This window comes from Anser brachyrhynchus, assembly GCF_964034855.1.
Source record: "Anser brachyrhynchus genome assembly, chromosome: 24".
Classification (NCBI taxonomy): Eukaryota; Metazoa; Chordata; class Aves; order Anseriformes; family Anatidae; genus Anser; species Anser brachyrhynchus.
Window position 1 is genome coordinate 6,210,959 of NC_137717.1, and position 13,266 is coordinate 6,224,224.

The 13,266-nt window shown below is 48.5% G+C and overlaps 1 protein-coding gene across 9 annotated transcripts in view; it reads left to right on the top strand.

Annotated features, from left to right (window-relative positions):
* Positions 1-13,266, top strand: part of HIVEP3 (HIVEP zinc finger 3) — a 302,477-nt gene that overhangs the window by 171,160 nt on the left and 118,051 nt on the right. Inside the window, exon 1 of one of the 9 annotated variants that reach the window (XM_080566592.1) lies at positions 586-9,773. The exons of the other annotated variants lie outside the window; for them this stretch is intronic. The gene's annotated coding sequence lies outside the window, so the exon portion shown is untranslated. Of the gene's footprint in view, positions 1-585; positions 9,774-13,266 lie in introns of those variants that run through there. 9 annotated transcript variants of the gene reach the window in all.

Genomic DNA, 13,266 nt, shown 5'->3' on the forward strand with positions numbered 1-13,266 from the left:
TGTCCTCTTATCATTACACCAAAGAAACAAAACTAAGCAGGTGAGTAAACAGCTAATTCCAGCAGTGAGGTGGGTAGGTTCATTTCCTTATTTGTTCTGGGTGCAGAAAGAACATACAGTATCTTGACTGTCAATATTAAAAACTGGAGGCTAATGTGGACCTCACTATGAACACGTAGCACTTGGAAGAGCTAATCTGAAACCTGTGCACGTACCTGATCTTCATCACTGTTAGATCCAGTCAGCATATCGAGGTGCTGGGAAAGGTAATGAGAAAACGTGGGTGCCACAGCACGGGGAAGAGGTTGGCACCAAACCTCCCCCTCTCTTCTCTGTCCCTTTGCAAAGAGCACAGCCAGTATAAAAGCACTGCGTGTGCATTAACCAGCTCACATAAAGGGGGAGCCTTACCTGAAACCTGTTAGACCTGGCAGTCCTGGTAGGACAGCGTTGTTTATGCTACAGCAATCTGCAGGCAGTAGCATTTTGTCATCTGCTTGTTGTGGCAGCAAGAGAGCCAACATGAAGTATTTATCTGAAGAAAGTCAGTGTATAAATTCATGTATTTTCCCCCAAACCCTTCAGAGAGCATCACTGAGATGGGTAGGGAACAAGAGACATTCTGAGCTTTGTTGGCACTAATAGAGATGGACCTGAAGGATTTCTGTAACTCAGTGCAAGATCTAGGAAGGTGGCTCGCTTCGAGGATGCGTGGCAGTTGCTCCATATCCAATACGCAGAAATTCGGTCGATGCAATAAACATCCTGTAAAGGTATACAGCAGGGTGCGTTGGTCTTGTTGTTTAACCTGCTCTGCAAATGCAAGAGCACGTGGCCTCTAACGAGATTAAGTGTTACATTTAAAAACACTAAGCCTGTTAACACAGTGCATAATTAAGCCCTGGAATTCATTGCCAAGGAAAATCTTGGAGTGGACCTTAATAACATTTTAAAAACCAGACAGACACGGCTAATATTAATAAAACGACACATAGATCCGTTCGGTGAGAGCTACAGAAAAGTGAGGCTGCTTAAGAAATACAGCCTCACGTGTTGGGGTGTCAAACAGTGCCTGCCTAGCGAGCAGGCTTTTTTTTTTTTCCTTTTATTCTCATTATTATGGGATGTTCTGCACCTGCCTTTGAAGTGCTGGCACCTGTGGAGGGGGGAGATGTCTGCAGAGGGGTCCACGGGCAGGTCTCACAGCTCCAGCCCTGGGATTTGGGAGCTGCTCAGATAAGCAGAGGTCGGCTGAGGCACTTCTGAGAGCACTCAGGCCGCTTCAGGTCACCGCGGCTGTTAGCAGAGTGAAGAAAGGTATTGAGCCTCCAGCGCTGCAGGGTGGTTTTGCAGTGGGTCGTCTGTAAGCAGCCCAGCCTGGGGCTCGGGGCATCGCTGCCTCCCCGAGCTTCAGCTGCTTTGCTTTTGAGCTTTTTAAGAAAAGCTGGAGGAGCGAGCAGTCCAGTGAAACCACCTGCCAACAACCTCAGAGTATTCCTGGGCTTTCACAAACCCCACTTTATGCTAGAATTAACCCAAACACAAAGAAGAAACATGGGATGAACCTCTTCTAACAAATGGGTGTCCCGCAGCCCTGCTGTGTCCAGGCAGAGCTTTATTCCTTGATTCCTTTCTTACCTAATCAGCTTTGTGCCAGTGTAAATCCGTGTGGTGATGTGCAATGAGCTGCTGATGGCTGCTGTTGTGACAGTTCACGATCTGGTGTACATTAAGGTTTAATGCTCATCGAGGTCATGCATGGCTGGGTCCCACCCTGTGCTGCATAAGGAGAGGAGATGCGTTTTGTGGGGAAGCCGATGATGCTGCGGGCAGAGCCCGAGGACCCAGGATCCACGCAGCACCTGCTCGTAAGGAGGTACTGGTATTTTGGAGCTGGGATGGGACAGCCCTGAGATGTGGTGGACCCAACTTGTGCTCCTTGGCTCCGACCTCAAGCTTTTCTAGGTCTGGTCCATGCCAGCCTCTCCTGGCTCCGGCGGTGGAAGGATGAAGGCTTGTGAGGGCAGGGCAGCACTCACATGGCGAGTGCAGCGCCGTGGGTATCGTAGTACCGAGATGGACGCGTGGGACCAGGTTCTCAATGTCCATGCCAGGTGCTTCGTGGTGCTCAGTCCACCCAGTCTGGCAGCTTGTGCCAACAAGCCCTGGGGCTGGGAAGCTGGGAAGCTCAAGAGCCAGGAGTGTCTGCTCCCTGCATGTTTGCTGGGACGTGGGACAGGGATGAGGAGCACCAAGCCGTAGCCCCTTCCCAGCTTGCAGGAGGCACTCCGGGGCAGCAGAGCCTTTGCTTTCCATCTGCTGCTTTCCTTCACTGCCCTGGGGACTGCGTGTTTGATTTCCCTTGTCTGTCATTCCTCTGGGCTTGGCTCTGCTGCGATATCCCACTGGTTGCTGCTGTCTTGGATGATAAACCACGAAAGGGCATTGCATGAGCAGTAGTGAGCAGAAACCTGAGAGGTGTCTGGCTCTCCCTTTCTATCAATGTGGCCCCTGGGAGGTGATGTGCACATTTACCAGCTGGAGAAAATGAAGTTTTCAGGCTAACCATCTCTTTTCAACCTTTCCTTTGAAGTTTGCACTGCTTCCAATAGGCCATGCTCAAAAGAGGGGTGCAGGGGGACGGGGAGCCACAAACTCAAGCTGCTGGTCCCAGGTCTCTGGGCTATTTGAGAGCCAGCCCTCTGCAAGGGGCGCCTGAGGAAGCCTGCTTCGTGCTCGCTCCTTCTCCTCTTCCTCCCTGGCTGGGGCAGTCATGGGAATGGCAGGAGTCCAGCAAGCCCTTACACACTGCAGCTCTTTGCACTTTGTCACGGGAAAGCATGTAAGGACATCCTTAAAGTTAATTACGTGTTTCAGCACCCTCCCTAAGTAGGCATGTTTTTTCAATTGGGGACCCGAAGAAGGAGGCGAGAAGAGACGGGCCAGGAACCTCACTGATTTCACCCTGCAGGTTTGAAGTTGATTTTATGCCAAAACATCATTAATTCCTGCCATCTCAGAAATTAAGCCTCTGCTGTCTGTGCTCGATGCTGAGATATGTCGGCCTGCCTGTGTAGCTGTATTAGCTCAATTTACCTTTCTCTTCCACGACAGTTTTAAGCACTAATTGACCAGAATTCAAACCAGCTTTCTCTCCTGGTAATGTGGTTCATTGCTTATAATTGACCTGCTTTTCTGGCAGGGAAGAGAGCTGTACCAGCCAGCATATACTGTGTGACCGTAGCCTGTAATTACTTAGATTCAAGCCCTGGAAGGAAAATTTTAGGAGCTTTCTGTGCTGAAATGAAAGTGTAAAATAATATATATATAAAGACAGAAAATCCAAGCTAGTCTTTTAAACATGTAAGCAGAGTCGGGGAAGGAAGCTTAGCATTGCTGATCGCAGAATAGAGCTTTTGGGGGCGGTGGTGGTGGTGGCATGGATCTCCTGGATGGACAACAAAGTTATCTGTCTCTCACTCTCTCAGGGCCGTTGGGTTACACTTCAGGATGGAGATCTGTTAGTGGGAAATATATATACACGCATGGACAATGTGGATCCCTCCAGTAGGTGAGCTTAGACTTGCAGACCATCCCCGAGCTGGGCCTGGGTCCCCAGTCTCACCGGTTGCTGGTGCTGGGACGTAGGAACCCCGCTCGCGTTGCTGGTGCACACTCACCCCTGGTCCCAGCTGCACTCAGACCCTGTGCACACGTACACAGGCAAAGGGAGTCCCTCCCCCAGGAAAATTGTTATAAACAGAGTTTAATGAGAAGATAGGACAGACCGCACTCATCATGGCTGCAGAAGCGTACTGCCCAGCACTGTTTGCACAGGGATGGCCCTTTTTATCTCCTTATCCCTCTATTTACCCACGTGTTCCTCCCCAAACCACCTTGATCCCTCCCTTCCCCACCTTTGGGTCCTTCCCTAAACACCCTGCTGTAAAGCCTTGTGCAATCCCCAGGTGTGCTTCCCCTGCATCCCCCACGGGGCCCATCCCCGCCTCGGTCCGTAGTGAGCTCCGGCTGACTCACCTCGCGGGTCACGGGCCTCATCAGCATCGTGGGTTTCACGCCCGGACCCCGGGGCTGAGGCTCTCCTGGGACAACCCTGGGAGGAGCTGGGCAGGGTGTCCCTTCCTCTGAGTCCCGAATTTGGGTCCCCACCTGCTGTTGTGCCCCTGTGCTTCTCTGGCCTTGTGGAGGTGGGTCCGGGAGGGGCTGAGGGCTGCCGGGATGGGGCTGGGAGTAGGGCAGGGCGTTATTTGGGCCCCTCGCCCACCGGGGAATCTCCGTGCTCTTCTGTGGCTGTGCAGCAGAGATTTTTATCACAAAACCTGAACGCCCACAGAGGTGGCCAAGAGTCAGGGCCATATCCTGCCACCACCCTGCACGGCAGTCCCCACTGAAGCGTGATGTCTCCTGTCTTTCCCAGTGAGAAATTAGGAGGTGTATAAAGGAAACAGCAACCCCCGGTCCAAGATAACATCATAAAACTCATCCTGGTATCAATATTGGGAAGGAGTTGACTGCTCGTCAGCGGTTCTTGTATTGGAGAGCAGCTCCCGTGCTTCGTGCTGAATTTGGGGGCTGCCTGTACCTAGTGGGTGGACTTTGAGCGGATGCCTTCCCTTCATCAAGATGTAGATTAGGTGTGAGCAAAGCATCCAGCTCCCAAGCCTGGGACATTTCTGAGCACGTGTAGGTGCCCAGATGTGAGGACCCAGCGATATTTTAGGTCCTACATGGCTCCTAGTCAGGTTTAGGCATCTCCAAGGCTAGGCAGTTTGGAGCATGGCACTTCTGGATTGCCCTCCTGAATGTGTACACCACATCAGCTGCCAAAGCCAGTCAAAGATGCCCAAGCAGATGCAAAAACATCTGGACATGACCTAAAGCTCACAGGTTTTCTCCATCGTCTGCTGATACCCAGCACAGAGCTTCGGCTGATCTCCAGCAGAAGTCCCTTTCTGTTCTCCTGCCCTGGAGGTAAGCAATAACATAACTTCTGCCATATAGCCATGAGGGAGAGAAGAAAATTGAGGGAGCGGGAAACATACCTCGCTGTTTAAATTAACCTTTCTGGGATTCTTTTCAGAAGATAGGAAAAATGACAATCTGATTTACAACAGGCCTTTGCTGCCTTGAAATTCACTGTGTGCCTGTCCTGTCTCCCTACATCTAGAAATAAATCATCAAGCACTTCAGAAACGCTCTCATAGAAATGTACCCTTTTATTTGGCCACCATATGTGCCTGACAGCTCAAACACGCGTTTTGAGGCAGTGCTGCCTCTCCGTGTTTCTTCTCCAGACCCCCTGAGTTCGAAGCATTGATTTTGCATTTAGGCTTTGTGATTTTTTTTTTTTTCCTTTTGGTTGAAATCTCCAAGGGGCTGCGGAAGGGGACTGCAGCATAATGCATGTTTCAGGGAGTTATAATGGGAAGCTTAACAAGGGTGAGCAGAAGAGTTTTAAAAGCGTCATTCTCCAAAATTAGCAGGATGTGCACAGATTGACGAGCCCAAAGTTCACACAAGCTGGTGTAGCAGCAAATTGTTGAAGCATCAGCCAGCAGCTGTGTGGGACAAGGCTCACTCCCTTTCTGCCCAGGGCATGGAAGCTCAGATGCTGAAAATGATTTTCTCTCTTTCCACTTCACAAAAAAAAAAAAAAAAAAAAGCCTAAACTAAACCAAAAGCATCAAGGTTTGCTCCTGGACTGTCTCTTCTGTCACATGAAGTAAGAACAGCAAAGAGAGGGGACTACCACGTGTTTACTTTCTCTTTCCCCAACCAATAAAATAAATTGGCAAAATATATACTTTTGAGACAATGCTGCACTGAAGAATGAACTTTAAGTAGTTTTAAAACAAACAAAAAATCTGAGAAGTATTCATAAAGCAGTAGTTATTTAAAACGTCATCACCACGGTGCCCATTTTGAAAGTTTGCATTTTTATACGGGAAGATGTACATGCTGTGAATACTGCAGGACCAGTGCGTGCTGCTTATGTAGGAGCCCAGTTAATCTGGACACTGAAGGACACATTTCGGTTTTCAGTGCCATTCTCTAGATTCCCAGAAGTCTGCATTTTCATCTCCTAGACCATTGAACATCATCTTTTGCACTGATAGATCCCCAAGTCATCAATATGGCCAATTCAAGTTGCTTTAGTGACCCTGAATGCAGGAGAAAGAACATAGAAATGTAGAACAGCAGAAATAAAAATAAAAATAAAAATAAAAATAATAAAAATAAAAATAAAAATAAAAATAAAAATAAAAATAAAAATCAGAGGGTAATACCTTCTCATGCACTGGAAGTTGATCAGTGGCTGTCCTGGTGGTTATGCAAACGCCCTTAATCCTTAATGAGATGTGCGGCCGCCTTGTTTATAGGAAAGCCAGACTAAACAACAACAACAAAAACCAAACCAAAACAACAACAGCAAACTACAAAGAAATAAAAAAAAATTATCGGTTGCATTAAGTCAGATGGGATCTTGCCTGTGGACTGTTTACTTCAAAACTGTCCAATCTAAGTTTGGAAGGATGTCAGCAAACTCCAGCCGAAATCGGGAATGGCCCCACCGCTCCCTGGTGCTGCTATTTTGCAGCTATTTCCCCGTTTGTGCAAGCTGTTTGCTGCTCTGGGATTTTATCATGATGCTTGGTGCAGTTTGAATGGAGAGACCCGTCCCTCAGGTCCCTCGCTACATCCTCTTGGGGTGCAGGTTGCTGCCAGGGCCAGGGACCTCCTGGAGAAGGGTGTGGGACTGGATGGCCCTTGACTTGACCAAGAATAGCAACTCAGGTTCTGGCTGATGTGAAGCCACAAACACTGCAATGGCAATTTTATGATTTCCCGCGCTGGTTTAGGGTGTTAGGGTATTTTGGATATCTTCATTTCACATGTGCTTATTTGAATTTATTTTTGTATGTGACCTGAAGTCTTAAGTGTATGTGAAATTAAGTCTTAATTTCCTAAGTTTATAAATTCTAAGTTACCATATCTTATTTGTAAGGGTCTTTTTGATAAAGTTCCTTGTCTAAACTGTATGTATTTTTTTGTATAGAGTTCATTAGTGAATAATATACCACTGAATATATGAATAATACATAATAAGCACAGTGTGGGTAGTCAGGTGACACTTCTAGTGGTTTGATGAAGTGTGAAATAATGCACACTCATGCACACACATACATCCTGTTAAGAGCACGGTACTGGAGTTTCGGGGCAGTGCAAACAGCAGGGCTGGGACTCTCTCATCTCTCTCCAGTTGAGGAGTCATCCACGCTCCCTTTGCAGTCAGTAAAGAGAAAAAAAAAAATGTTCCAGGGCATGATTCACCTACTACTTCAGATGTGTATCTTGCAATGAAGTGAATCAACTCTAGGACTTCCTCCATAAAAGGAGGCGTGGAGATATTTACTTTGCAGAAATCTGAAGATGGGTGAGAAAAATTCCAGCCAGCAAGCTTACTGCAGAAGGCAGACTTTAATATATTTTTATTAGGAATAGGTTAGAGGCCTGTGCTGCCAAGAATAGCAGACTGGGAAAAGGTGTGCAGGGTGAAAACCCCCAACCATTTTTGTCTCTATTGTAAAGGCTTCCTTTGTGCTGTGCAGCAGCACACAGAGATGCCAACCAAAGCAGCCGGGGATCTTCTCGATCCCCAGTGTCCGAACTAAAGGGCGGCCACAACATTTTTAATGAGCAGTGGCACCTGAACAAGGAGAGCTGCTGCCATACTCTGCTGCTCCTGCCCTTTCCTTCCAGTCACTGGTGAACGCATGGCCACGGTAAATAAGAGAGCTGCAATCCCTTGTCTTGTAACAGCCCGGCTTCAGAGATGTGTTAAGTAGCTGATGTGGCCCAGGCGACCACATCGGTGTAGTACAATAGTCCTTCATGACTTTGCTTAATTATGTTTTTGCTAGTGCAGTCTACATTTAAGATTTGATGAATTTTAATTTTGCAGAAAGTATTTCAGAGCCAACGTTACTCTACTGGGCGGTCACTTACGGCAGAGACAAGATTGCCACAGAAACTGGTTTTGCACCAGTTCTGGTGTTGTATTCACTAGGTACAGATTTCTTTACTTAAAGAACAAATGCTGTAAATTTGGAGAAGCTGTGCTGTGTGCATTTTCTTATACATCAAAGAACTAAATTCCTTGCTTTACAAATGAAAAAAAAATCAATCAAAATCCTAACTATAAAGTTATGGATGTTGCCCGAATGATGCTTTTTTATTCCCTTTTTTGGTGTTGCGAGGCTGCTGCCTGCCCTCCCTTGAGCCTCCACCAAAAACTGCTGAATGTTAGCAGCCAGATGCTCCCCCCAAGTCCTGTTGCATTTAGCCACAGATGCAAAACTTATGATGTTTTCCTACTGAAATTTGTTAAAAGGACACAGTCCACCAATAAAACTATTTTGGTTTCCTATTGCTAATTCTGACTTGAAAGGGGGAATACGAGCTGACAAATTGTTGCAAGTTTCTGTAGCGAGAGGCAGAAATGAGGTAATGCAATTAATGCAATTAATGCAAGGAGCAACAGAAGCTTCTGGTAGAGGTCCAGTCTTGGGAAATAATTATTCAAAGAAAAATTACTGACGTTACTGATGCGTTATTGCCTGGGTTCACTGTACATGGCTATTTGTGGAGTTTCGGTCCAAACACACGCTGTTGGTATTACTGCATTAAGAGCAGTTTCTAACTGCTTGATAGGCTGGGTTTGGAGGAACTGTATGGAAAGTTCATAGAATCACAGAAGGGTTTGGGTTGAAAGGGACCTGAAAGCCCATCTGGTTCCAACCCCCTGCCACGGGCAGGGCCCCCTCCCAGCAGCCCAGGTGCCCCCAGCCCCATCCAGCCTGGCCTTGGGCACTGCCAGGGATGGGGCACCCACAGCTCCTCTGGGCAGCCTGTTCAGGGCCTCACCGCCCTCAGGGTAAAGAACTTCCTCCCTATATCTAATCTAAACCGACCCTCTTTTAGTCCAGAAGCAGCTGGCGGTTGCTTTGCGCGGGGTTTTCCTCTGAACGCAGGTGATGGCAGCATTTGGGTTCATCTCAGCCATATGGGTACCAGGGCGGAGGAAGCGCAATGCAGCGGTGGGCTGCTGAGATGCACCAAGGTGTGCAGGCTGCCGCAGCGAAGCGGGGTACCCGCGTCTGAGCACGGCTGTGTTGGGACGTGCGACTTAAATCCTGGAGCTCATCCGAAAAACCCAGCCCCCGGTGCTCTCCCTGCGCATGGCATTCAAATAAAGCGGTTTGCCCAGCATCGTGCGTGCTTCCCAGGGGCTCAAACAGCCCGTGCAGCACCGGCTTCACTCTTCATGGACACCCTGGGGCAGGTCGCCTTGGCTGGGGGACGCCGCTTTGGTGTGACCAGGGAGGGAGGATGGGGCAAAACCACCTTTAGGTGCTCCTAACTTCTCCCTCGCACTGGAGTAAACAGAAAGTGAATGGGTTGACAGTGGTGGAAGGGCAAGCCCTGTTTCCTTTTACTTTCCCCAGGGTGTGTGCTATTTATTTTTTCTCTCTTACCTTCCCTGCCCCTTGAGGATTTCCTATATGCTTTTGTTAGTTCTTAAATTCTTTTGCTTAGTTTCCTGTTTGGCGCTCGGAAGCCACATTTCACTGCTCACCCTCGGGGTGATGTGTGGGGCATTGCTCTTCGGGGGAATTCCACTGAGGCCAGGACATCGCCGTCCCTGCTGGGGGGTTCACGGCAGAGGCATCCCTGGCCATCCCGCGCTTAAGGTAAAATGAATCTAAGCAGGGTGTTTGGGTGGAACAGCTGTCGACTTCACAGTCAGAAATGATTGTGTTGCCTTGAAAAATGTCAAGATCAGAATTAGGGAGAAAGAGGTTTTAGCCGGCGTTACTGAAATTTTAGATACCAGCTATCTTTTGTCTAAAAAGCTGACAGATACTTGCAGACTATATACATATGGAGCTGCCAAAAAGGAGGTGGCTTGGGGATCAGTGGCTGATTTTACAGCCAGGCATTTAGGAAATCTGAGACGAGCAATTTCTGATGGGACTTGGGAACTTTTCTAGGTGGAATTCAAAAGGCCGTAACCAGTGGACAGTATGATGGCGATTTGTCACCATTCAATTTCCGTTCTTAAAAGCAAACCAACCCTTCTATTTTTGCAATATTTTCAGGAGGGAAAATGGCTTCTGTGTCTACAGTATAACCCAAACTATATGTTAAAAATGCTTATTTAATTTTCAAATTAACGCTTGTTATGTATAGACACACATTCTGCAAGATGTGGACCCGCTCTGTAATACCTTGTTTCGCAGGTATTGATGTGGTTATTGGGGTGTTTACTGTATATTGGTCTATGTCAGTGGTTTCCAACCTTTTTTTGATTTGTAAATCTTACATTTTTACAGAGGGGTGCAGTCATTTGCATAGCAAATTTAAGCTTCCAAACACTGGATTTGCTTTTCTTAGTGACAACTCACAAAACTCTTAGAAGTTGCCTCCAGATCCCCAGGGCTCCCCAGGCATGCTGGAAACGACCGGACTAAAATTAATAGGAAGAAAGGAAGAGAAAAAGCGTGCTTGAAAGTAGCTGCATCCCTTCCCCCAGTGCAAACACAGCAGGGCTGACACGTACGGGCTCTGGAGATGGTATCTCCCATCCCCAGTTACTTTGCAAAACTGGATTAGGCAAGTGGGAAGGTGCTCAGATGCATGTGCAAAAATAAATAAAAGAATAAATAAAATACTGGGTAAGATGTGCCTCTAAGCCACGCACATAGTTTATTCTAGCAACAAAATAAGCACTGCTTTGAGGCTGTTTGGTCCCTACAGGTAGCGCCGGTCCCAGCCTGCCCCTTGCACTGGGGCAGGCTGAGCGCTGCCCGGGGTAATCCCGGCGCGAGGGTACAGGGCAGGGACGCGCCTCCCTCCGTGCCACCAGCAGAAGCTGGCAGAAACGGCTGCGAGGCAGGAAGCCCGTCAGCCTGGCTATTTCACTCATTAATTCCTGCCATGCCAAAAGGCAGCAGCCTCCCTCCCCGAGCGCGTTTTGCCGCGGCGGAGTGCGTGTGTTCGCTCGGATTACTCATAGTTGGCTGCGATTTCTATTCGCGACATATTGTTTGACAAATGTCAATTCTGAAGAAAAATAATTTAAATTATTTCTTCGAGACAAAGTTTCAGATTTAACATTGAGCAGATGCTCTGTCTAAAATTAGCATAATGATTCCTCATGCCTGCTACTTACCAGGACATGTGTCTTTAATGTAAGTGTTGGAATAATAATGAAAATTCGCAGTGATTTTTTGGATAATTGTAGATTCTCCCGCATGCTTTTGAAATGTTTAATGAGCACAGGGACCTTTGGAGTTGGGGAAAGCTGTTATTCCCATTCTGCAGATGTGGAAAGCGAGACGCAGAGCTCCTGCAGCGCCTGAGGTCCGGAGCGACGCCAGGACCGAGATGAGCCGGGGTGGGGGGGACAGCCTGAGGTCACTGCCCTGCGGTGGGCACGTGGCTCCCGACTGCTGGTGTGAGCGTTGGAAAGGGATGTGAGCTCCTGGGGTTCGGCTGTCGTAAATGCACGTGCCTCGGGAGAGGTGCCTGGTGGGATTTCCAAAAGCGGGGGGAGTTTTCCAAAAGCTGGGCTTGCCGGCGGTGCTGGCTGAGGGGCTACGAGCCTGCGGCTTCTGAAGATCTTGTTTCACTTTTAGGGATTTACAGTTCACATCGTAAAAGGTTGTTAAATATGTCTGAAAAAGTTAAGTTAGATTCACAGGTTTCTGCTGCCGCAAGTTTCCCAAAGGAGGAGGATGACATGGAAACTATTCCCAGTGCCCCCTTCAATCAGGAGCAGTCAGGAGCGCAATTGCTCGTAGTTGGATGTAAGGGCTTTAAACAAACAACCAAACAACCTTTGACAGTCCCCAGGCAGTTTCCCAGATGGGAAGACTTCCCCACAGAAAGGTGAAGTGACTGGGAGGATTAACATGAAAATCCCAGATTCCCATGTTGCAGTGAAGAGTTGTTTTTTGGGGGGGAACCTCATTTTCCACTCCGTTACCCGAACAGCAGCTCCAGCAACTGCAAATACGGAAGAGCTGAAAGCACTGACCCAGCTTTCGGCTCCTGTTAAGGCGATTTAGCAGCAGGAAAGAGAGGGATGAGTTAGGGACGTGCGAGCGGCCGAAGGGCGCAGGGTGCGCCGGGGACCGCAGCGCCGGGAGCTCCTGCGCTGCAGCAGCGAAGGTGGAAAAGCCAGCACCGCTCCAAAAAAAAAAAAAAGAAAAGAGGGAAACGGTTTCAAAGAGGCCTTTTCAGGCAGTGGGTAATTTTTACCTACGCCGGGCCCCAGCGAGGTGAGCAGGGGTGGCTGAAGGATGGGGAGGCGGCAAAACCAGTCTAAACACCCAGGGAAGGAAAAGAGTCTGACCTTTAAGCGCGAGGTGAGATGTGGTTGTTTTGGCCGTGCTCGACCCGAGGACAGTCTCTTGCCTGAGTAAACGCTGGCTTCGAACAAAGGATTTCCACAAAACTGCCCACCGTGGCCTAGGCTTGACCCCGCGTGGTCCTGGCCCTGCAGTGGGGAGAGGAGCCCCAGGGGAACCCTTCCCTTCCTTTTCCCATTTAAGCAAAACCGCGCTTTTCCACCTAAGAAAAGCCACCGCCACGGGCAAACACCTTTGCACTAATTGCATTGAATAGCCACGTTTGTACCGGGCAGGGGAAAAACACCTTGACCTTTTAGATGCCGGGGCATGGAGAACAACCTCCATAAGCAGCAAGAGGGAGTTTGGGAGCTTGGTGTGAGAGGCAGGTGCAAATGTGCTGGTTAAAAATAATAAACAGGAAAAATCAAAAATCCACAGCGTTTTCTTTTGAGGAAAATCTGCAATGTGCCAGTGTTCAGTGCTGTGCGGTGCGCTTTAAAAGCAGCATCAGCACCTCACTGCTATTTCCACGGATCCTGGGGCTGTCTTCCAAGGAAAGAGGGTTTGCTATGGACGAGGTTCTGGAACTATCGCAGTCGTGCTGGGTGCCCCGGCCCCTTCGGACTGGGAGGGGACGTTTCAATGAGTGCTTCTTGTCTGTGATTTTGTGGTTCTCACAGCCTGTTCTCAGTTCGTCCCCATGTGCAAAGAGGGGAAGGATAATTCTGTGTGCATTGGGAGGAGATGATCTATCTGGCCTAGTCAAATCATTACTGTCATGAGGTTTCAGCTGGAATCTGATGTGCTTACACAGAAACTGAGACAAAAC